The 23,143-nt window shown below is 47.3% G+C and overlaps 1 protein-coding gene across 4 annotated transcripts in view; it reads left to right on the top strand.

Moving 5' to 3' along the window:
• Positions 1-23,143, top strand: part of ADD2 (adducin 2) — a 94,882-nt gene that overhangs the window by 27,988 nt on the left and 43,751 nt on the right. Inside the window, exons 1-3 of one of the 4 annotated variants that reach the window (XM_033125462.1) lie at positions 15,409-15,451; positions 18,927-19,085; positions 19,499-19,616. The gene's annotated coding sequence lies outside the window, so the exon portion shown is untranslated. Of the gene's footprint in view, positions 1-15,351; positions 15,452-16,665; positions 16,685-18,926; positions 19,086-19,498; positions 19,617-23,143 lie in introns of those variants that run through there. The other 3 variants (XM_033125461.1, XM_033125463.1, XM_033125460.1) reach the window with 3 other exon arrangements.

A 23,143-nucleotide genomic window follows, 5' to 3' on the forward strand; every position in this document is an offset into this window, starting at 1 on the left:
TGCTATTCTGCCCCCCAGGGCTGTGGATGATAGAGACATGAGTCCGAAGTGGAGCCCCCAGGGCTCTTGGTTTATAAGGACAGAGGAAACATATACCCAAACAGGTATAATGCGAGGTTGAGAATGCTAAGCTCTGAAAGGGGTACTGACACAGCGTAGGCTGGGAGTGTGTCGGATCAAGCATATAGATTGTTTTTTGGGCAAGACGGTTCTTAACAGGCGTCACTAGGGCCCCTTTAATTTGTTCCCCACGCTTGGTTTTCACAGAGCATGTTCCTGAAGATGCTGGTGGGCTCCTGCTCGCAGCCAGTTCATGCCTCTGTCTTTCTCTGTCTCCTTTCCACCTCAGACTCCCCCTCCTTGGTGGTGACAATGTTGAGGTTCTCCTTTCCCTTCCTCCCAGACCTCGTCTTACCCGTGACTCTCCAAATGCCCCCACCCACCTGGGAGCATTTTATTAATCCTTAGGCCCTTTACCCCGAAAGGTTCTCCTGGGCCCCACTTTCCGCTTCAGGTAGAGCACCAGGTTTGAACCATGGGTGGATGCCAGTGGGCCGACTCTCCTGTTTGGAGAGACATGGGGTGGGCATTTTGGAGGGGAAAGTGCTGGGCTGGCTTTGGGTGTCAATCCCACTTCCCTAAGCCATTCCCGGTATCGTGGGTCAATGACTTGGAATTTGTCCCAGGCCCTCACCAATTGTCCTCTCCCTTTCCATGTGGATAAACTAATTTTTAACATGGATTTGTTCATGTGGCCTGTGCACCTGCCCACGGTTGGTTGGTTTGGGCTGTCGACAGAGCCCCCACTCCACCAGCCAATGCTCGTAATTTTGTGAAAGGGTCTTCAGTGTTCCTGGTGGGGCAGAGATGGCAGAAGTGGGCAGAAGGCACTGCTGAGGCCAGGCCCAGGCTTTCTAATTCTAGAGCTAGGAACAGACTGGTTTCCTTGACAACAGAGATGAAGTCTGCTCATCTGCTCCTGGGGGTGGGCTTTGTGTGTCTGCAGAAAGCACTGGGACTTGGGGACAAGAAAGGCAATCCATTCGTTATCAGCGCAGCAACCCGACTCCGAAAAGTCGCCAACTCTTACTGTATGATTAACAATATTGAGAATGTCCCAGGTGGCACAATGATATCAGTTATATAATCTGCACATTGGGGACCCAGATATAACATCTTCTTTGCCTTTCTACTAGCATTGCCTCTGATCCGTGATGTATTTTACCAGACCTACAACACCTTTTTGATAACATGCTTTAAGATGTCAGTCGAATACGTACTCACCCCTAGCAATCTTAAAGCCTAAATGAAAAGCATTTCTTCTTCAGCTAGCAGTGATTTGTGGGGCCAGGCTGCTGGGAGGAAATGAAAACCGGCACTTGAAAAGCTGCTGTTGGCTCAAACCTGCACTTGTCAGATGGCGTCCTCAGAAAAGGCTTTGCGATCCAAACCTTCATTCTTGATGCGAACCAGAAGACTCAAGGCTAAAAAGCCGGTCCTTTCGCTTTGCCCACCAGGCCTGATATCAAGGTGGCGTGTGTTGGTAGTGGCTTGGTGTTTAATTCACGCACCACCCTTTCCTTCTTATGTATTATTAAAGGCTCCTTAAAAAGCAGCCTACGGATCAGATCGGATCACAGGGGAGGGGACGTGCCAGCAGTGATTTCACGTCTCTTGCAAGAAGCAACATCTGCTGCAGGGAACACTCAGGGAAAAGAGTCTGCAAAATTGTAGCCTATCGACAATTTTAGCAGATCTGAAAATGATGGCCCTTGGACCCTGAACTTATAAAAGCGGCTAATTTGTTCAAATGTGTCTTATTTTATGTGTGTCTATGTCATTGCACGGAATTCTTGAATGCTAGGTAATACAGATGGAAAATTGTCAGCAGGACTTATGTGCCAAGAGTGATTGTGATGAGATGGGAATTAATTAACAGGGGAAGGCAGATTCAGACAGATGTATGAACAGACAGATGGAAACCAGAGCCTGGTACCCTTTCATGAGACATTTCAGTGACTTTCCTCTTGTGAAGATAGTGGCCTTGTGGCTCAAATTGAGCTCCTGCATGACTCCCTTCCCCAGTAAGCAAGGGATGAGCTGCGGCCTTCTGAAGTCCTCCAAAGGTTCTTTTGTTTCTTTTTCTCCCTAAAATAAAGATATTGACTCCCCTAGGCAGACAGTGGGCTCCCTTAGAGGAGGCTTCGTAGGCTGAATTCTTTGTTTCGAGGCGCCCTCCCTGCCCCAGGACTTTGCCACTCCGATTTTGGGTGGCACAGGATTCTGCATTCCATCCCCACCTCCCACATCCTAGGGCCAACTGAGGTTGGCTGGGAGGAGGGTGATTCCTCGGGCTGCTTCCCACCTCACCGCTTTCCCCACGTGGGCCAAGCAGGGGCACCACTGGAGCTGTTCAAATCACACACTCACAGTCAAAGAGCACCTCTGAACTGGAAGGAACTTCAGAGCCTGCCTTGTCTTGCCCTTTCTGTTACAGATGGGGAAACAGAAGCTCAGACAGGTTACATGGCTTGCTGTACATCATAGAACTAGTTAGTTGAAGACCCAGAACCAGACCTCTGGCCTCTGGAGTCTGTCCAGAGTTCTTTCCCCACAACACACCCCTGGAATGTCCCCTTAGGGCCCTAATTTCTCAGTATGGTGTGTGGTTCAAGTGTATATCCAGGGATTGGGAAAGCATACACATAGGATCTCGATTGGACCAGATATACATGGCATTTGAATGTTTCTCAATTGAACAGATTAATTAAGGACTTACTGTGAGCCTAGCATTGAATAAGGTGCTTCTGTGTGGACCTGGATTTTTGTAGATGGGCTTTAGGTAGGAGTGTCACTGGATAAATTCTGTGCTGTTTTTGATTGGTTGACAAAATGGTTTTGCAAACTGTAAAGATCCACAGACCTCATGCTACGTATTTGTGTACTTTTCTTGGTTTGGTTACAAAAACTAACTTTGTTCTACTTTCCAGAGAGTCATAGCTAGGTTCTCCCTTGCTGCCTATGCCACTTAATCCTCTGAACCCAATGAGAGGAGAAGGGAAGATGGAAAATATGACCATAAACATCACCTTGGGGCCTTGGGTCCAACACAATATCAGCAGTTTCCTTTTGCCTGTGGTGCTTCAAAAATGAGAGGTGGAAAGACCTCCGGAGAATTCCCCTTCAGTGTCCTCTGGGGGAGGGCCTGCTGCCTGCTGAACAAGAGGTTTGGTTAAGGGAGACTTAAGATTGGTTGGTACAGCATCTACTTCCTGTCCTGGGTGTCAGCAGGGAATATGTCTAGGACGCCTGATGTGACATGTGGACTGGCCTTTTAGCAGATGCTGCCTCATGAAGCTAGTGACCCAGGGGAACAGTAGAAAGCCAGCAGAGCTCAGCGTACATCTCTCGATGGGTCTGCAGAGGGGTTTTCCTTTTCCCCAGAGGCCCACCCATAACTCCAACAGGAGATTGTGCAACCACGAATGTCATGGGCCTTCAGAAATGACACGCTCAGAGGGCCTTGAGGGGTCATCTCATTGCACTTTGGTCTGTACCCTCTTCACATCTTATTGATTACTGCCTATTTTTCAGGGGCTAGTCTAGGTGCTGGGGATACAGAAATGGGGAAAATCAGACAACACACTTCCCTCTTAGAACCTTCAGTCTAGTTTTTCGTTATTTTTACAATTTTGAGAAAGAAGTTTCTAAACAATAAGCTTTTCCCCCAATCACACTCAGTCTTTCCTATTATTTCTGTCCCCTGCCTCACTGTCAGGCTTTTGCTCATGTCTCCTCCTTTCTCTTCAAAGAAGCAGCATCCTGAGGCTGTGCCTGGAGGGGTGTGCATGGTAGGAGCCTGTCCATCTCTGGTTGTCCCAGGCAGAACCCTGTGTAAGCAGATGTTTCCTTCTCCCTCCCTCTTTGGCGCTCTATCACTTCTAAATACCCCTGTCCTCAACTCCCCAGGTGTCCAGGATCTCCTGTTATAATAAAGCGGGGCCCCTGGCCTGGCATCCTTGCATGCGTCTCCCTAAGTCCTCCATGTTCTCTTCTGTTCCCCGCTCTATCAGCCCCTGATGCCTGCACATCTCCAGGAAGAATGCTGCCTCATTAGGTCACACGGATGTAAGCAGAATTGACAAATATCTCATCAACTGTCCCAGGAGTGCTGGCCTTTCAAAAGAGGAGACATATTAGCCGTATGAACCTCTAAATGATCAAACTTCAGGCACAAAGGAGTGGGGTGATGATGTTCAGGCAGCCTGGAGAGATATGGGGGCAGAAGAGCCTCAGCTCCCACTCTGCACCTGTGGCTTAGTTGCCTTCGCTTCTCAGGCTCACACAGACGGGGGTCATTTTGCCCTATTGCCTGTTTTTTTCTGACAAGTGCTGTGTGCATATCTGTGTGCAAGTATGTCCATGGCTTCTTGTTAGGTCACTGTTTAACGTACGTGCATCTGTGTAACTCGTCTTGGTCCATCGGCCCTTTTGAAGAACAGCAGTCTTTGAAGTGCCTGCCTTTCTCACAGGTGGTGCTGTGCTCCCATGTCGCCATCACCCAATTCCGGGGGAGTCAGCTTGTCTTCTCCCACCACTCCATTCACACAGGGTGGAAGAGATGAGATACTTCACATACATTATCCCAGGGCTGTGATTTGGGAAAGAAATAGGATTCATTTTCTTGACACTATCTTTCACCACTTACAAATGGTGACAATTGCCTGTGGGACTCTTGAGAAATTATGAAGTGTTAATTAGCAGAAGCACTGTGTATTTAAAATATATGGCATATTTAAATAACCATTAAATTAAGCCTACTTTGCAGAGTTGAGAAACCATCTGGTCCAAAGATCTGAGGAGTTGAATTTTGCTGTATACATTAAGAGAAATGTTTAAATGATTCTAGAAATGGTAATATTGTGTCACTTTTATTCCCTTAGCTGTGGAAACTGAGGCATGGAAGCAGATGGTGTCCTGGCTATGGTCACAGCCTGGGCTACTGTCATTGATGTACCACCATCTCCCAGAGTGAAGGTTTAAATCACTCCGGATGCCCAGAGGGCGTGTTTAGACCGTAAAAGGACTGTGTTTCTATGACTGTGGTTGTCCCTTAGAAGTCATGTATTTCAAACTTCTTGATCCTAATGACTTGTGATTCTTTGCATTTTTAAAAGTGCAAAGCATGCATTCCAGCCATTTTCTGCAGAGATGAGGACAGAGACAGGAAACCCAGTCCAGTCATGGGCAGCTAAGTATTTGTATGTCTTTCTTTGGACAAATCACAACCTCTTGGTCTCAGTTTTCTCAGAGGTTTAATGAAGGGGGAGGGGCCTAACAAGGAAAATAGGAACTTCTCCAAGTATCTCAATACAGGGCATTTAATGAAGGACATTTGCACAGGTCATGGAGGAACTAAAACAGACTGGGCATGGAGAGGCAACCCAGAGATTAGCTCCAGTGGGCCGTCACTTCCACTTTGAGGCTGGAGGGAGAAGGGCAGGAGACGGTGACCCCAGCCCAAGGTCACTGTGAAAGATGGAACTTGGTGGGCCTCTCTGGCGGGAGCTGGCGAAATGGAGGAGATGCCGCTTGAGGCAGAGAGTGAAGGAGGAGATGCCCCAGTGTCTCTCCCTGTCTTGGGTCAGTGCCTCCTATTGCCTCCAACCCAGCAGGAACCAGTGACATGGTGCCTGCTGGGGTCAGCAGGGAAGGCTGAGCAATGGTTGGGTCGGGAGCAGGCCAGGCCATGTTGCCTTTGAAGTACCCTGTAATCCTGACATGCAATGAGAGCTAGAAGTTCAGTGTGTCCTTGAGGGTTTGCCAATGGGAAAACCAGGCCAATAAAGCCAGAGTAGTCTTTAATGAGACTCCCCTACTCCCACCATCAGAAATAAACATTCCTAGGGCATACCTGGGAATGCACTGGGCTTGCCTCTGTGAGGGGAAGACCAGGCAACCCTACAGGAGTGGTGTTTGTGGGTGAGGGGAGGAGGAGAAAGAGGAGACAGAAGAAGGGTCATACCTGTGGTGGAGGGCCAAACCCAAAGGCAAAGAGGTCAGAGGGCTTCAGCCATGACCAGGGGTGGTTACTGTCTGTGCAAAAGGATGCTTCTCTTTATAAAATAATTCACAACAGGGCAGTGTCCATAGCAGGCTTTTCTCAAATGTTTACCGGATTTTCACACAAAGCTCCTCTTTCCTAGAATGTCTTCAATCAATACCTGTCCAACGGGATTGGCTTGAGATTCCCTCACCTATGGTACCTCCTCCTGAAGGAGTGGCAGAAGCATTAGCAGTCACACACTGTCCTCAGCTCAGGACAAATTCCTCACACACAGGCATTTCAGCCGCAGTGGAATTTGAGGTGCTAATGGACCCTCCTTCTCTAGGCTTCAGGCTCTGTATCTGTAAAGTGAGGGGGATGGGTGTGTTTTCAGGGCCCTCCCAACTCTGCCACACAGGGATCTTTCCCAGACCCTGGCAGACCAGTGCGGGAAATGGCCCTTGAAGCCATGCCCGGAAGAGAGCGTGTGAGGCATAGATGGGGCACTTACACAGCCAAGGTTCAGGCTCAGCTCAAGGCTGAGGCCTCCAGTACGGACTTAAGTAACCAGAAGCTCTTTGTAATAACTCGAGGGCTTACTTTTCCGGGCTGCGAAATGGAGACCACAGCAACGTTTCCTATAAATCCATTTTCTCTGCCACCTGCTGCCCTCACACCTCACATGACTGCTCTTCTCTCAACACAAGGCCGTAAAACCCCACCACTTTCCCTGACTCTTTCCCTGTCTCTCTTCCCTGTCACTTCTGCATTATGAAGCCCCAACGTGCCAATGTGGAGAGGCAGGCTTTTCTTGGATTTCAGGGAGGGGAGAGGCCTGCAGGGAGGGGAAAAGCTGGGAATACTCACGCATGAATTGTTTTTGTCCTGACACACCTACAGAGATGAGTAATCGCAGAAAAATATGCAAGTCTGATGACAAATGAGAGGTGCTGGAGCAGAGAAAAGGGGGACAGTTATACAGTGGGGATTGGAAAGACCTTGACCATGGAACTGGAGAGATCTGGCCGGAGTCAGGCCACAGAAGCAGGGACATGAGTGGAGCTGGGGGCTGGCATGGGGTGGAGAGGGTGACCCTGTTTGTCTGGGGTGGGCGTTTCGTGGAGAGGAAGAGTGGGAGGTGATGCTTACGGGCTAGCTTGAGGAGCTTGAAAACCAAAATGATTTTATCTTGTCCAGAAAGAAATGGCACGGTGCCACTCCCTGTCCCCGAGCCCATGGCAGATGCTGGAAGTCAGTTCCCACGTTCTTTCCGACTGAAAGCAGAGGAGGACTCGAGCTGTACCAAGGCAGTGCCACCCATCCACTGGACTTGGTACATGTCATAAAGCCTTGTTCGTGACCTTGGCTATAGACACGAAGAAGTTGTGGGTGGTTTTCGTGAAGCATTTTAGAGATATAACCACGTGTGCAGATTGCACTGGAGGAGGGACACTGGAAAAAGAGATCAGTGGGAAAATGAAGGGAGTGAGAGTTCAGGCCAAGGGACGTCTGTACCTTCTTCTGCACATTCTTACACCGAACTTGGTGGACCAGCCTTTAGTTTTTAAACCTATGCTCTTTTAGTGGGTAAAACTACCCCATTCTCACCCTCATACTAGGGCACATAAGCCAATGGCCTCTCCTCTCTTACCTACCAAACTAAGCTTCTCAGCACCCAGTCACATAAGAGCCCAGCTTCCGTTAGAAGCACATTCTCGTCTCCTTTTTGGACCATGTTTTTCACTTCATAAAAAACATCGAGGCAAAAATGATTTATAAATCTCCGTCAAGTTCCTTGGGATAAGAAATTGGGATTCTGTCACTTACCATGTTTCCCTGAAAATAAGACCTAACCGGACCATCAGCTCTAATGTATCTTTTGGAGCAAAAATTAATACAAGATCTCGTCTTTTTTACTGTAATATAAGACCAGGAATATAATATAATATAATATAATATCCCAGTCTTATTTTAATATAAGACCGGGTATAATATCATATAACATAAGACCGGGTCTTATATTAATTTTTGCTCCAAAAGACGCATTAGAGCTGATGGTCCGGCTAAGTCTTATTTTCGGGGAAACACACAAGTTTCCATTCTCCCAGGAATTGTTCTGCGCCCTCCGTAAGCCAGGGATGAAGACATTTTCTCTTTTTCTCCTCCAAAAAGATGAGACATTTCTTGGTTGACCGTGTTACAGAGCGATGAACTGGAGCAGTCAGAAGCCATTAGCATTGCCCTAGTGAGTTGCTGCTCAATTCAGAAGCATCGGCCGAGCCCACGGAGACGTGCCACCAGAGGTCAATGACTTGCATTCACTCTTTATCTCGCGGCTGAAAGCTGGGCTTCTCCACTGTCACACTGGCCCAGTCTGGTGGCTGATTGGAGTTACAACTTCTGAACCTTTAGTCCAGGGGTCTCCTTTGTCATCAGTGTGCTGCTGAGGACAATATGCTCTTAAACTCTTGCTACTCAAAGCGTGGTCCATGGACTAGCAGCATCAGCATCACCCAGGAGTTTTCGAGAAATGCCGACTCTCAGGCCCCACCCCAGACCTGCGGAATCAGAACCTGCAGGTTAGCAGGATCCCCAGGTGATCCTATGCACACTAAGGCTGTAGAAGCCCGAGACAGTTCTGGAGGCTGGAAGTGTGAAATCAGGGTGCCGGCAGGGCCATGCTCCCTCCAAAGGCCCTAGGGGAGGTTCCTTCCTTGCCTCCTCCAGCTCCTGGTGGCTCCTGGGGTTCCTTGACTTGTGGCTACATCCCCCGAGTCTCTGTACCCGTCTTCATGTGGCCATCTCCTCCATGTCTGTCTTGTAAGGACACTTGTGATGGGATTTATGGCTCACCTGGATAATCTAGGACGATTTCATCATGAGATCCTTCACTTAATTACATTGGTTGAGATCCATTTTCCAAATAAGGTCTCACATTCTCAGGTTTTGGGAGCGAGGACGTGGATATATTTTTTGAGGGGACACCATTCAACCCTCTGCAGACCCCTGGAAACTTCCCAGGCAGCATGCTTCTGAGCCACTTGCCAGGGCGCACTCTCCTCGCTGGCCAACTTCATGTTCTGCTTTACCCAGACTGTTGGAAACGGCCAAATCATACTAACATTACTGATGCTTCTTCTGTGACAGACATTGTCCTGTGTGTTTTACGTGGAGGAATCCATTTGATTGCAACAACCCCTTGGGGTTGCTATTCCCACTTTACAGATGACGAAACTGAGGCATGGGGTGGTTCAGTGACTCACCTAAAATCTCACAGCTAGTAGAGGTGAACCTGGGATACAGACCCGGCAGTCTGCACCAGAGTCTGCTTCTGAAATTATGGAGGGTTCGAAAGGTGGAAGAGAAGATGGCACCAGGGTTCTTTGTCCCACATCCCAGGGAGTGTGGGTACAAAGAAGGCCAAGATGGAGTGTGGGCAGCTGTCCTGCCCCCACCCCATTGTGCAGTGGGGTTGGAGGAACCACCAGCTGTTATTTATTGCATCCTAAACCTTTTGCATTTAACACTGTATAGGTACATGTTTCCATGAGACAGCTTGTTATGACTAATGCCTTCTGGGGTTCATTATCAAAGAAGGTCTTTAGCTGGATGTGGAGTATGGCTTCATACACTTTCGGTCTGTATCATGCCTTGGGCTAACACATTCCATTTGTTTTAGTAAACCAATATATAAAACTTTATTTAATTTACTCTTGGTTTTATTGGTGAGAAGTGGGACCTCCCCTTGTCTTCACCCTCTTTAAATCCTTCATGATTTTGGTTTGCAGCCCTGGGCCCCGTTCATTTTCCCCAGACTGAAAACCTTACTCCTCTCCCTTGAGTTACAAGCTTGACTGCCAAGAAGGCCCAGAAGCCCTTCCCGAGACACAAACGTGTCCGTGGCTGGGCACAAACTTTTGTGCCTGTAAAATAAGTGGCCAGGTTAAAAAGCGTCAGGGAATTAGCTGGAACAACCTGCAGCCTGGTCCAGGCATTTTCACTAGATGCAAGCAGCATTTTATAACGAGCGCTGAAAGCTCCAGATGGAAAATTGGAACCCACTGTTTAAAACTGCCTATCAGCTGAAAATCTACCTGGGTCTTTAGTACAGAAATTCAGCAGCAAACATAACCTGCCTAATTTTATTAAGCTCAGTTTTACAGATTATTGACATTCCCTCGAGAATTTTTGATGAGGCAGTCAGCCCAGATGTATGTTTGCTGGCAAGATGGAATCCAGACTGTGATTTTAAAAACTCAATTGTTATACTGTCAATAGACCACATGAAGAATGATTTAATAGTAACACCTAACATTAATTGAACCCTTATTATTTGTCAGGTCTGTGCCTTTATGTATTATCTCAAAAGCCTCTGAGGAGGTACCATTCCTCTCTCCATTGTACAGGTGAAGAAACTGAGGTCTTGTCCAAGATCATACAGCAAGAAAGATGCAGAGCTGGGATTTGATCGTGGACCCTTACTGTTCTCCAGAGCCTGGATTCTTAGCCATGACGCTATTTGGTAGAGCCAACCTCCTTGGGCCCTTAATGCAATGACATAGTTTTGGGCTCCTATTGAGTTATTTACCACCCCCAGCCCTGCCTTCCACAATAGTCCTTAATTTTCCCTTTGCTTGCCTCAAATCTCTCTACTCCCAACATTGGGAAAATGCAGCGCAGATCCCAGTGGCATATCTGGGAGGGTTCTTGGAGGGAGGCTATAGGGGATGGGAACTAGCGTTGGTTGGGCTTTTACTGTGTGCTAGTCCTTTTTGGAAAACATTTCTAGCCAAGGTAGTTTTCATCAGCTCAGCGAATCAGAAATCCAGGTGGGGGATCCATCTGCATTTTTGTCTCATTTTGCTATCTTTTAAGTTCTGGCCCTCTCATCCTAGCCTGCTCTTGCCTTATGACATTATGTTTCACAGAGGAGGAATCAAATCCTCAGCAGCACATGGTTATACACTGAGTGAAAACTGTTTGGGAGCTGGGTACATCAGTCTACCTTTCTTCATAGATCTCAGGATGCTATACCTGGCAGAAGCAGGACTGACAGCCACCAAAGCTCATCTGCTGATAAACCCTGAGTCAGGGGATCGAGGGGTTCTCCTGAAGCCCTCATGGTCTGTGTCTCGGCTTCCTGACCCAGTGGATGACCTGCTGTCCTCCCTACTCCATGAAGGGCAGTCCCAAAGTTGGTGACACTAACTTGTCAGTTTGGGTCCCATACTTCATTAATTCTAAGACACACATTTTCTCCCACATGTCGGCATCTCTGAAATTGGGGTGTGTCCTCCAATTAATAATGACATGATTAAAATTGGCAGTGGTTTTCCTTTCTTAGTAATATTTAAAATAATGGGGTGTCAATTAATCAGTGATGTTTTAGATTTGGAAAACGACCATGATGCCAATGTTTGCTTTGTTTTTACCCCTGACTATCTATTCAACATCTGGCCGGCATCTCTCTACCTTCACTTCTGGGGCTTGTATCAAAGTTATTCCTTTGCTCACCTGTGGGATTAGCTTCCCATGTCATTTCTCCAAGCAGGAGATGTCCTGGAAGCAAGGCTAAATGAGTCCCCAGTCTCTGATGGCCCTCAAATACTTATCATGATGTATATCTTTCATTTCCCTCCTTGCTAAATATTATCAAGATTTTTAGAATCTCAGGACGTTATGAAGCAGTGGGTCACATTTTTATATTTGTGGATTCCCCTAAGTATTTATTTCCTTGAGTCTGATGTTAATAGACCAATCACTGCACCACCTCGAAATGAGTTTGACTGAACTTCGTTAAGTTTTCTGTAAAAGGAGGACCCATTTTTTATAATCTGGATATAGGATCAAGCTTGTTTCTTGATAGTTGTCCTTTTAAACCTCTGATTTAAGTGGACTAATTATTAAGGCAATTGTTATGGTCCACTTAAGTGCAGAAATTGCCTGGAGGTATGAAAAGTCACCATTCATTATGTGTGCATCACATTTGATTTCCCTGTCATGTGGTTTCCTGATCACCTTTTACTGGAAGCTATTATCCCTGTAAGTTGTATCTTAGGGGCCTTGATTTCACCTTATTTGAGAATATAGGAAGAGAAAAACAATTGAAGGGTCTTGAGAAAAGACAGTTCACGGGAAGAGGAATGATCTGAAAGACTCAAAGAAGCACTTACCTCTTATAATAATCTGCCATAGGATCCAGAACAGACATGTCAGAAAACTATTTGGTATCTTTAATATAGTTAAAGACATGGCTTCTAAGAAATAGGAGAGGGCAGTCATAGGAGAGAACGGATTAAGGTGAAAAGGCCTGAGGTGAAAATGGAGATAAAATAAGGAAAGTATGCAAGAGAGAACATGTTCAATATTATAATTAAAAATCCACTTATTTTTCTGAATTAAAATCAATGAAGTTGGAAATAATGACAAATTGTCAGAATGCAAGAAAAATGTCAATATTAAAACTAATAAGAGGAAAAATGAAAAAAAAAAAAGGGGGGGAGAACAGACATTCTCCATTTGGATAATTGGTAATTGGTGATTCTGAAGGAGACACTGGCATGGAATGGAAGCAATAACCAAAGAGTTCATAGAAGACTATCTTGAGCTACAGAAAAGGTGTGAATATGTTTTCAGGGCCGGCTGCCTGCTGTAATGACAACGTCAGAATCTCCAATCAGAGGCTCAGGGTGCTGCCTTCAGCGACGCCCTGGCTCCCTCCATTTGGTGGCCACATCATCTCCAAGGGTCCCAGGGTTTCTGTGGAATCCTCTGCATCTAGTAGGGAGGCAAGAAAGGAGAAAGGGTGTGGAGAAGGCACCTGTGCTCTTAACTGCCTTGGCTACAGGTGATGTACAAGTACATCATGGCTGCTTCCATTCCATGTGGCCCCATCGAGATGGAAGGGGATCTGGGAAACGTGAGTGCCCAGGAAGACGAGGAAGTGGGTTGTTGAGCACATGGCATGGTCTCTGACACATGGATATGCAAACACACATACAGATATACATAGAGAGAGTTTGAAATAATTTTTTTCCTTAATAGCTTTACGATAAAACCGAAACCATTCAGGATCATAGGGAGTATCATAGAGAGAAGTGGAAAGTCAGACAACGTGCCTCTTATCTTTTCCATCTCATTCCTGACACTGTCACAGTCTGAGCCACACTTCTCAGGCTTTTGGGGTGTCTCCACATGGATGTTCCAGAGGCCCATAGAGTTCCCCACATGAGGCTTTAGACCCTCCTGCCCTTTCACATATTCCCTCCAGTTCCCACCATCCCCTCTTCCCGGGCCTAACTCTCCTCCTCTCCCTCCCCAAGGTCAACAAGTCTCACGTCTCACTAGAGTTGTGGATTTTTACAGCTTTCTCAGTCTGGAGAGAGAGAGATGGTGTCAGATCCCCCCACCCCCCAGTCCCAACTGTAAGATGTTCTTACAGTTTTCTCTTATGCCCAATTAGTGAGAAAAAAAGACCAACGAAAAAAACAAAACCAAACCCAAACCCAACAAAACCAATTAAAAAAAAAATCCCAAACCCAACAAAACCACTTTGATCTTAATATGCTAAAAGAGCATTTATTTCCACAGTTTGTGGCCTAGAATATGGTTTATTCTATTAGACATAGAAGGATGTCATCCAATAGCTGTTTCCTGAATTTCTTGGCTGTGGGTGGGAATGGGGACAAGGTAGTTCTGCCACATGATTCAGTGGGTTACACTTCACTTTCCTATTGAAGAACAAATGCTCTCAGATTAGGCCAAAAAGCAGAATCAACTGTTTTGTGTTCGAACTTGACCAAGGTGAAACTTTTCAAAATACAGTTCCATTGGTGTTAGGTACGATCTTAGTTGAAGGCAAAAGGTAGACAAGATGACCACTTAAAAGATTCCGTGACTGGATTCTAGGAGAGCCTGAGGTGCGGAACAGTGAATTGAGGATGTATCTGTTCAATTAGACAGCCTTTTTGATGAGCTTTTACCCACATACTATGCAGGTTTGGCTGAACTTTTCACTGAAGGGACTGAGTATTTGAAGTCTGAGCCCAGCCATCCTGCTAGTTCAGCGTTGTCTCTGCATCACCAGGATATCCTGAATCACTTTTTCTTTCCTTTTTATTGAAGGCATGAAGTCCATATGGTTTTGTGATTAGTGGAAGAGGTATCCGACAGTGGGTAGAAGCTCAGTGCTGGAGCCTAAGGTTCAGATCTCCATGGAACCCCCCATTCGTGAGCCTCTATTGGAGCACTGTCCCCCCAGTACTGTAATGATCTCTCTGTGAGCTCCCACTTACCCCAACTCACGGGCCTTTTGAGAGCAGGGATTGTGAGTTATATCCTTTGGTGTCCTCATGCCAGAAATAGGAACCAGAATTATTGTTTAAAGTGCTGGCTAAATCCTTGGGGCTTCTTCCAGGAATATGGTCCCTGGGCCGTGGGCTGTGGCCATTTGAATAATGGCTTCCTCCAAGATCTAACTTGGGACCTTGGCTCTCATAATCGTGGACCCAAGGTTTCCAGTCTCCTGTTCCAAAAAAACATTGAACACATTCATTTATTTTCAGTTTCCTGTATTGTGTTGAACTTAACGGTTGATTATATGTATATGTGAAACTGAAAATGAGGTGGTCTGAAATGAATATGTTTAATGCTCATTGGAAATACATATAGTTTTATTTGTATTTATATATTTTTTCATTTTAACACGACCGTGGGCCTCTAGCAGGCAGGGGCCAAATCTCATGTCTTTTGGGAATCTTCCCTCTCATGCCCAATTCTAGTTATTGCTCACTCCTGGGCACCAATAGATACTCAACAAGTAACTGGGCTTGTCCAGTGACAGGGAATGGAGCTGATTCCAAGTGTTGAGAAAGAATGCTGAGATCAAGTGTTTCAGAGCAGTGCAATTTGCGGATAACAGAAGAATGGAAAAAAATTGCCTACTAACCATTAGTTTTGGGGCCCTTTGTTAGAAGGCTTTTAGAATTCGCTGGGCTTGACCAGGAAGGTGTACATCTGGGATGCTCAGAAACAAGTTCTTCTTAGGCCTGCAGCAGTCAGGGAGTTAAAGGATTCTTCCAGCCAAGGGGGTTTCCAGAGGGACGCTTGACCATCTCTCCTTCCTCCTTCTCCCTTTCTTCTTTTAAACTATTTCCATCCTAATTGGTTGCAGCAGTTAAGACCTAATGTAGAACTTTGGAAAAGACAGAAGCGTGTGAAAAAGCTGATGATAAGCTTCACCCATAATCCCACCACTCAGAGGCTCGAGCTTTCTCTTTATCAGAACAGACCAGGCAGGGTGTGGTCCAGTCCCTTATTCAACGGTCTCCATTTATTCTGCAAAGTCACAACAGCAAGGCTGTGACCAGCTCCTTCCTCATGTTTGGAAGTCTCTTGCAGGGATCGGTGAGTTTGGGCTCTGACTTACAGGGTAAAGCATGGAGCAAATGCTGTGCTGCCCTTCTCTGGAGCTGACCTGTGGGGCTGGGGCCTGAGGCTCTCAGAGGCTGGTACCACCACGGGACGTAGCCGTGCCCAGGGCAGTGGTGGGAACATCCAGGAAATGACAACTTGCAGCATCTTTCCACTTAGGACTCAGGGTGCCGGGTGATACAGACTGTCTGCTCCTGCCTGGACACCTCCCACTGAAGTGCAGGAGACAGGCGCCCACCTCTCCTCGGTGCGACGGAGCTTAACAGATTTTAACGAAAAGTCAGACAACTTGGGCATCTGTCACTCCCCTGTTAGACCTTTTGTTTATTTTATAGCTATAAGGAACGACCCATAGAAATACAATTTCATACTCCAGCGATTACATATACCTGGTGTTCAGGGGAACAGGGATGAAATGACCCGTAACAGGGATTGTCTTTCATGATTTGCAATCCCAGCTGCTCTCCTAGGATGGTGAATCCCAGAGTCTTTGCTGAATAGGGTCAAGAGTGTGAGGAATGCAAACTGGAGATGCAGAAAGGGAGCTCCAGGACTCCCCTGAGCAAAGAGCAGAGGGTGCTTGGGTGGCGACAGGGGAAGGGCTGCTGGAGGCGAGAGGGGAGAGAGATGGATAGAGGGGCAGGGCTGAACTGTGGAGAGCCAAGGAGGTTGTAGGACATGACGGATGGTGTATAATACTACCTTCTCCTTTCTCGCCATAATTAATATTATATTGCGGAGTTAGATTTCGTAGTTTGAGATTTGTAATCATCTACTGGAATTCTCCTTCAAAATAACACAAGATGAATGGCTGCCAGAGAGGGCCCAGCATTTGGGTCATATAACCAAAGAACATTTTGTTTTAGAGGAGGTGATTTAGGCACTGGGGCATCTGTCGTGCAGCCTCCATTAACACTCAGCTCCTTATCCTGCAATTTCTCCCCACACTGTACCATGAGTTCCCCTCAGGGCTCACTCACCTCTGGGGCCCCAGGGCAGGGACAGGGCTGCTTTGCCAAACCCGCCTAACTCCTCCCAATTCAGTGTTAGTTGAGTTTTAGTTCAACTTATATTTATTCCGCACCTACCTGGCACCGGTTCTTATGGCAACATGGGGAACAGAGAAATGCTGAAGACATAGCCCCTGCCCAATAGGAGCTCATAGTAATGGATTGTTGCTTTTGGGCTGTAAGTGCAATGACAGAGGTGAGTAAGGGTGATGTGAGAGCCTAAGGGACAGGGGTATGGGAGGAAGGCTTCCCAGAGGACAGGACAACCTGAGCTGAAGGGGGAAGGCAAACAGCAAAGAGCTCTCTAGGCGGAGACGAGTGTGGACCTTCCACAAGGCGGAAGCAGCCTGGTACCTTCCAGGTGCTAGGGGTAGCTCTGGAGCACTAGTGACAGGCAGGGAGGGTGGGGGTGGCCACTGAGCGGCCTACGGGGCATTTTGTGCCAGCTGAGAGCTTGGTCCTCATTCTACAGGGTGGCAATCCTCAAGAGGAAGGGGTGGCCAGAGCAAGAGAGGCACAGCTCCCTAGTCCCCTGGTTGGGATGCGTGGGTTTGAATTTCCAACATGCATGGAACATGTGTTTGGTTTGGAAAAGCAAATTCAGGGTTAAAATTTTATATTTGATATTTCCAGGCATAAAACAAATAATCCATGGGGATGTAACATACAGCATAGGGAATATGGTCAATAATATTGTGATAGCGTGGTATGGTGTCATATGGTTGCTGGACTTATCATGACAATCACTTCTTTAGGTATATAAATGTTAAATAACTATGATGTACTCCTGAAACTAATATAATATTGTATGTTAGCTTATTTTCAATAAAAATCTTTAAAAAAAATTTATATTTGACAAATATAAAAAGAATGCCTGTCGTACCTATCACTTTGTAATACAATCTGAATTTGACCGAAGTTTGGCTAGAGGAGCAGGAATTAGAAAAAACGATGAAGGAACACTGCCTTAGGTGAGGAGAGCGACGGATAGGTTTTTAGTAGGGCCGTGACAGGCGTGGGCCAGACTTGCTTTTGTAGAGTGGCAACTCTGGCTACTGACTGGACACAGGTATGAGAGAGGAAAGACCGGGCAGAGACTGTGAAAGGGATGGAGAGGTGTGGGCTTGATTCGGACCATGGTGCTCTGGATACGGAGATATGTAAGACATAAAACCAGGGAACTTGGTGACAGAGCAGGTAGGTGTGCAGTGTGTGCAGAGGGAGGACTTGAGGCTGCCTTCCGGGGCCCTTGGTGAGGTGGCTGGCTGGGGGCGGGGTGCAGGGAGGAGGGCCTGGCTGGGGAAGGGAGGCTCTGGTGCAGGGTTGGCTGGAGTAATGGACTGTTCAGACAGGTCGCTTTCAAGGTGTCCATGGGACATCCGGGAGGCAAAGGCCCCGAATGCTGTGACTTGTCCAGGTTCATAGTCTAGCGGATGGCCTGCTAGAGTTGGAATCCCACATCCTAACTCTTCCACCTCCCAGGTCAGCTTGACTGCACACTGAGAGCAGAAAGCACGTGGCCAGAGGTTCCATGTCTCCCTGGAGGTGTCAGGCGCCCTGGGGGTGTTGATGCTGCCGTCTTTACTATGTGGGGCACCCACCCCTGCTTCCTAGCTCTGCCCAAGGGGCCTGGGTGTCTGGAAGCTAGGCTCTTGAAGTGCGTGCTGGAGAAAGCGAAGGCTGAATGGGGGGTGGTGCTGGCCTGGATTCTGCAGTAGTCTCAGGGTGACAGGCCAGGGTCCCCAGAGGCCCACCCAGGTGGCAACCCTGCCCAAGGTGCTGGGCCCTCTTGGTGGCCCTGGCATCAGTCCTCTTTCTCTTCCCTTTCCTTCATTAAGACTTGCTGATCCCGTGCCTATCCTGAGCCTACTCAGCCTGACTGCTCAGTCAGAGATTTGATAGTTTCGGTACCACAGGTGAAAGTTCTACAAATAACGCATTTGCTGACAATACCTCTCAGGACTCTTTTCATTGTAATCAGGGGATAACCCCAGAAGCCAAGGAATGGAGCTCTAATAGTGGAATTTCAACTCCGATGGCGATTGGGAAGAGAATGATTGTGTGCAGTGTATACTTATCTGATGTCTGTCTTCTTACTTGAACGGCACACGTCCCTTCTGGGCGCTAAGGATTGATTTTCTTGGTGGACACAAGAAATAAGTCTGACTCCGACAATTCAAACCTTAGCAGGTTTTGGGGTGAGGGTGGAGGTAGGGTCAGGGATTGCTGCTGGCCCTGGATGAGACAAGCATCCCTGGGTCTGAACCATAGCGCTCCAAGTGAAAATGGACAACTACCACTTACCTTTTAAAAAAAAACCACAAAAAAACATTTCCATGATTAACTCTTTGAAGACCTTGATCCCCAGTACTTCGTGGTGTAGCGACTCAGCTTTGTTTGTAAGATATTAACAACTTTACATTTGACCTGTTACCCAGGTATTAGCTGGGGGCCTTTCTGGAACTCTGGGTGAAAATGTCTTGAATCCACCAATTCCTGGCCTGAGCAACTCCAAACCCTTCCACGCCTGGGGTGTGATGTTCTTCAGGCTTCTTCTGTCTCTTGGGCTGCATCCAGAAATCACTCATACCACATCTGTGAGTTTAGCAGCTATTAGTGCAGTATTTTCGGGGAGGGGGGGTGAGGCAGGCGTCATACCCCTTCTGGTCCAGCAGCTCGTGCCCCCTAGGGGCTCACATTCGGCTCCTCCACCGAGCAGGGCGGCCTCCCTCCTCTGGGCCTCGCTTGCTGACTAACACCCAGCAAAGGGATTTTCCAGTTCCTCTCTTTGAAAGGAATTTTGATCCCAGTTGTAAAGATAATGAAGCTGTCTTTACTTTTTCATAGACAGAATTTGCTTTTAAAATAAAAATTCATTTTAAGGTCATTTTTACGAATTTCCCAGGAGTCCTTCAAATAAATCAGCACCTAATGGTCCTGTAAAAACAGGGTGCACGAGTCCCGGTAGTGCAGGCAGGACCCTGATATTTGTCATGTTTGTGTTTTCCAGTTTCCACCCAAATGTCTGAAATCCTTTAGATGTGGACGGCATCCCTGAGAGTGGAGCCGGGTGCACAGGCCGGACGCTGAGAAGAGGCAGCCTGGGACAAGGCCGGTTCAGCCTCCCGGTAATTCATCAGTAGTTTTTGGTGCTCGTGTGGGTGGGGCACACTTTTTGGGTGGGCCCATGTCACCAGCATGAGTTTCTAGACACTCATCACATAAACTCCCCCAATCCTGCTCACTCAAGAGCTACAATGGAATCCTTCCTTCCAGCTGCTGTGGAAGCCCCTCTCCTGCTTCCGTAGTCCTCCCTGATGCCAAGGAGAGAGCTCGCCATCCAGGAGGCAGCCTGTTACTGCTGGTAGCAAGTTCTTCCTCACACCCTCTGCTAGAATCTGTCTGCCTGCTTTCCTGGTTCTGGCTCCTGAGGTGCTAAGGAAGCAGCCTAACCCTCTCTCATGGCAGCCCAACAGATGTTTGGGGACAACTGGAGTCGGGGAGTGCAGCCTCTGGAGCCACAGACAATCCTGGGTGAAATCCTGACTCTACTGTCAGCTGTGTGATATTGGGCAAGCTAGTTAACCTCTCTGATACAGTTTCTTTATCTGTAAAACTGGGACAATAATGTCTGCCTCGTGGAGCGGTCCTGGGAATGAAAATAAATCATGAATAGAAGTTGCCTGGTGCTGTTTCATCACCAATTCCCTGACACCAACTGGGTGTCCTACGATTCAACTCTTTCTGACACTAACCTGAGTCAAAGGGCACACAAGTTGACCACCACAAGTTAAAGAGAAAAGTCGCCTACAAAACTACCCTCACTTTAGAGGCCAGCTACAGTGGGTTCCCCAGGCCACCTGCACTACTGACTGATTAGGATATAAATTTGGGGGTTTCCACATCCCTCCTTCAGTTTCTGTAATTCACTAGAATGATCACAGAACTCACTGAAGACATGGTAACTGCCATTACAGTTTTATTATAAAAGAGCCAACTCAAGAACAGCCAAATGGAAGCAACACCTAGGGCAGGGGCTGGGGGCCGGGTGTAGGGGCACAGAGCTTCAGTGCCCTCATTGTGGAGTGCACATGTGTCACCATCCCAGCACAGCCATGTGCTCACCAATCGGGAGGCTTTCCCCAAGCCTCAGTGTTCAGAGATTTTTAATGGGGCGGCATGTTGGTGGGGGAAGGGCTTTATTACTCGGCATAATTGTCTGCATTATTTGCCACTTGATCGAACTCCATCTCCAGTCCCTTCTCCTCCCTTCCTCCATGGCTGGGGGTGGGGTGAAGTTGCAACCCTCTAATCACGTGCTTGGTCTTTCTTGGTGGCCAGTCACTCCCTGGAAACTACCGAACGGCCTACCAGAAATCACCTCATTCGCATAAACTCAGGTTTGGTGAAAGGGGCACATTAGGAATAACAGAAGACACTCTGAAAGTCTTTTGGACATGTTAGAAATCCTAAGGGTTTTTGAGGCTCTGTGCCAGGAATCAGGGACAAGACCAGATGCGCTCTTTATGATTTCACACCTGTGTATCATGTGCTGGCCATCTCTGGTCCTCAGGAGCCTGCTTACCCTCTTTCTGTGATCTCCAGGTTGACATGTTCCCACTATCTGGTCAAAGAACTAAGGCATTTTCATCAGTATTTTTCTGGACGTTTCTCTTTTTGTTCACATAGCTCAAGATCGAATTCATTTTTGGACTAAAACATATAATTACAGTTATTTAGTATGCACCTGTTTACAATTGACTCACACACCTCTCATTACTTGAGTCCTTAATGCTACGATGATTCTAGCTGCTAAATGTCACATAATAAGAGCAAATGCTTAAGAGCACTTGCTGTACACCAGGCACTGTTGTAAGTACGTATTTCACACACATTAACTCATCTAATCCTCACAACAACCTGAAGAGGTAGTTAAATGTAATCCCCATGTTATATATGGGGAAACCGAGGCACAGAGAGTGTAGGTAACTTGCCCAAGATCATACAGCTAAGAAGTGGCATAGCTGAGATTTGAGCTCATTGTCTTATTCCAGAGTCTATGCTTTTAACCACTACGCCATGTTGCACACAACTTTGATCGCCTATGAAATATTTTGGGAAGGGAAGGAAGGAAGGAGCACAAAAGGATGCCTCTGGTTCACAAAGCCAAAGGGTTGGAGCAGGCTCCCGCTGTCACAGTGAGGGAGTCAGGGCTTCCATTTCCTCAACCCCTGGAGCAGCCCTCTGGGGCTGGGCTCCAACAAGCGAAGGCAGGCCTGGGGGCATGGTGGTGTGGGCACTTGTCCATCAGGCCAGAACTTTCTCATTCCTGGTGATTCAGAGCCTTCATAGATCCATTCCTGGGAAATGTAGCCACTCCAAGGGGAAGGGGAGAGGGTCAGCCTTTTCTTGTGTGATGGAAAGGATTTAGGCCAGGCAGGATCCGTACCAGGCTGTGTGGGTCAAAATCCTAGTCTAGAGAAGCTGAGGTTCAGGTAGTTCAGGTGGGACCTGGAGTTGTAAGGAACACGTGGATCTCCAGGCTCACATCCAGTGCACTCACTGTGAGGGCTTTAAATGTTATGAAGTACACCCTCTACCATTCTAGCAACGTGGCAATTATGCTTCAGAATATTTCCGTAAAGAATGTTTGTTTTGGGCTGCCACTGCCAGACTCCATCCCACGGACAGGACTGGTAAGGGGGAGATCTGGTGAGGGCTTTCACAAGGAGGTGACTAATTAGTGAAAGAGTTAAGATCAGAGGTCATGGTTTGGTAAACTTACAAAAGTGGGGTTTTGGTGGAATTTGGAGCACTACTGCTGTCCCAGGTCAAGGGTGTGGTGGCAGGTGGTGGTTGGAGTCGGAGGAGGGGCCTGAACAACCATGGGAAGTGGCACCTGACACTAGCATTAGAAATATGACGCTTTGTGCCATCTTTGGCAGGCTCGCTACAAATGGCTAATACCTGGAATGGATACCTTTCCTTACTTGTTACAACCATTAACATCTAGCCAGTGGTAAAACCCTGGCTGCCTATTAGAATTGCCCAGGGAGTTTTTAAAAATCTTGACGTCCAAACTAATAGCATTAAAACCTCTGATATCAGTACTTTTTAAAGTTCCCCTGGTGATTCCATTGTGCATGCAAGGTGAGGAACACTGTTTTAGGCCAAGGGTTCAGGCCAGCAGTTGATTCTTGAGGGACCCTGTCCATGTGCCTACCCTTGAACTTGCTGTTTGCCCTTCCCCAAAAGGGAAAAAAATGCAAAAAAAGAAAAAGAAAGAAATGTCACCTGAGGGTTCTGGACTAATGGGGTGGACTCCCAAATCTCTTACCTAATGCATCATCCTTGCCCACCGCACTCAGAGGAACTGCGAGGTGGAGGGTCAAGTCCTGACAGAACATGGCAGAAGAGGTCAGACAGCTCACCGACAATAATAATAAGCTTTGCTAGCTCAGCAAGGCTTCTTTCATAATGAGCTGCTGGCTGGAATGAAGGTGAAGGCTTGGGCTAACAGGATCAGCCGAGGGAGCAGAGCAGATCAGGACCAGGGAGGCTCTGAGAGAACAAGAGAGCACCCTGCCTCCTGGTGGAAGGAGAGCCCTGGACGTAAAGTGACGCAGGGGCAGGTTAAGGATGAAAGCCAGTGTCC

This window comes from Rhinolophus ferrumequinum, chromosome 13 (assembly GCF_004115265.2).
Source record: "Rhinolophus ferrumequinum isolate MPI-CBG mRhiFer1 chromosome 13, mRhiFer1_v1.p, whole genome shotgun sequence".
Taxonomy (NCBI): domain Eukaryota; kingdom Metazoa; phylum Chordata; class Mammalia; order Chiroptera; family Rhinolophidae; genus Rhinolophus; species Rhinolophus ferrumequinum.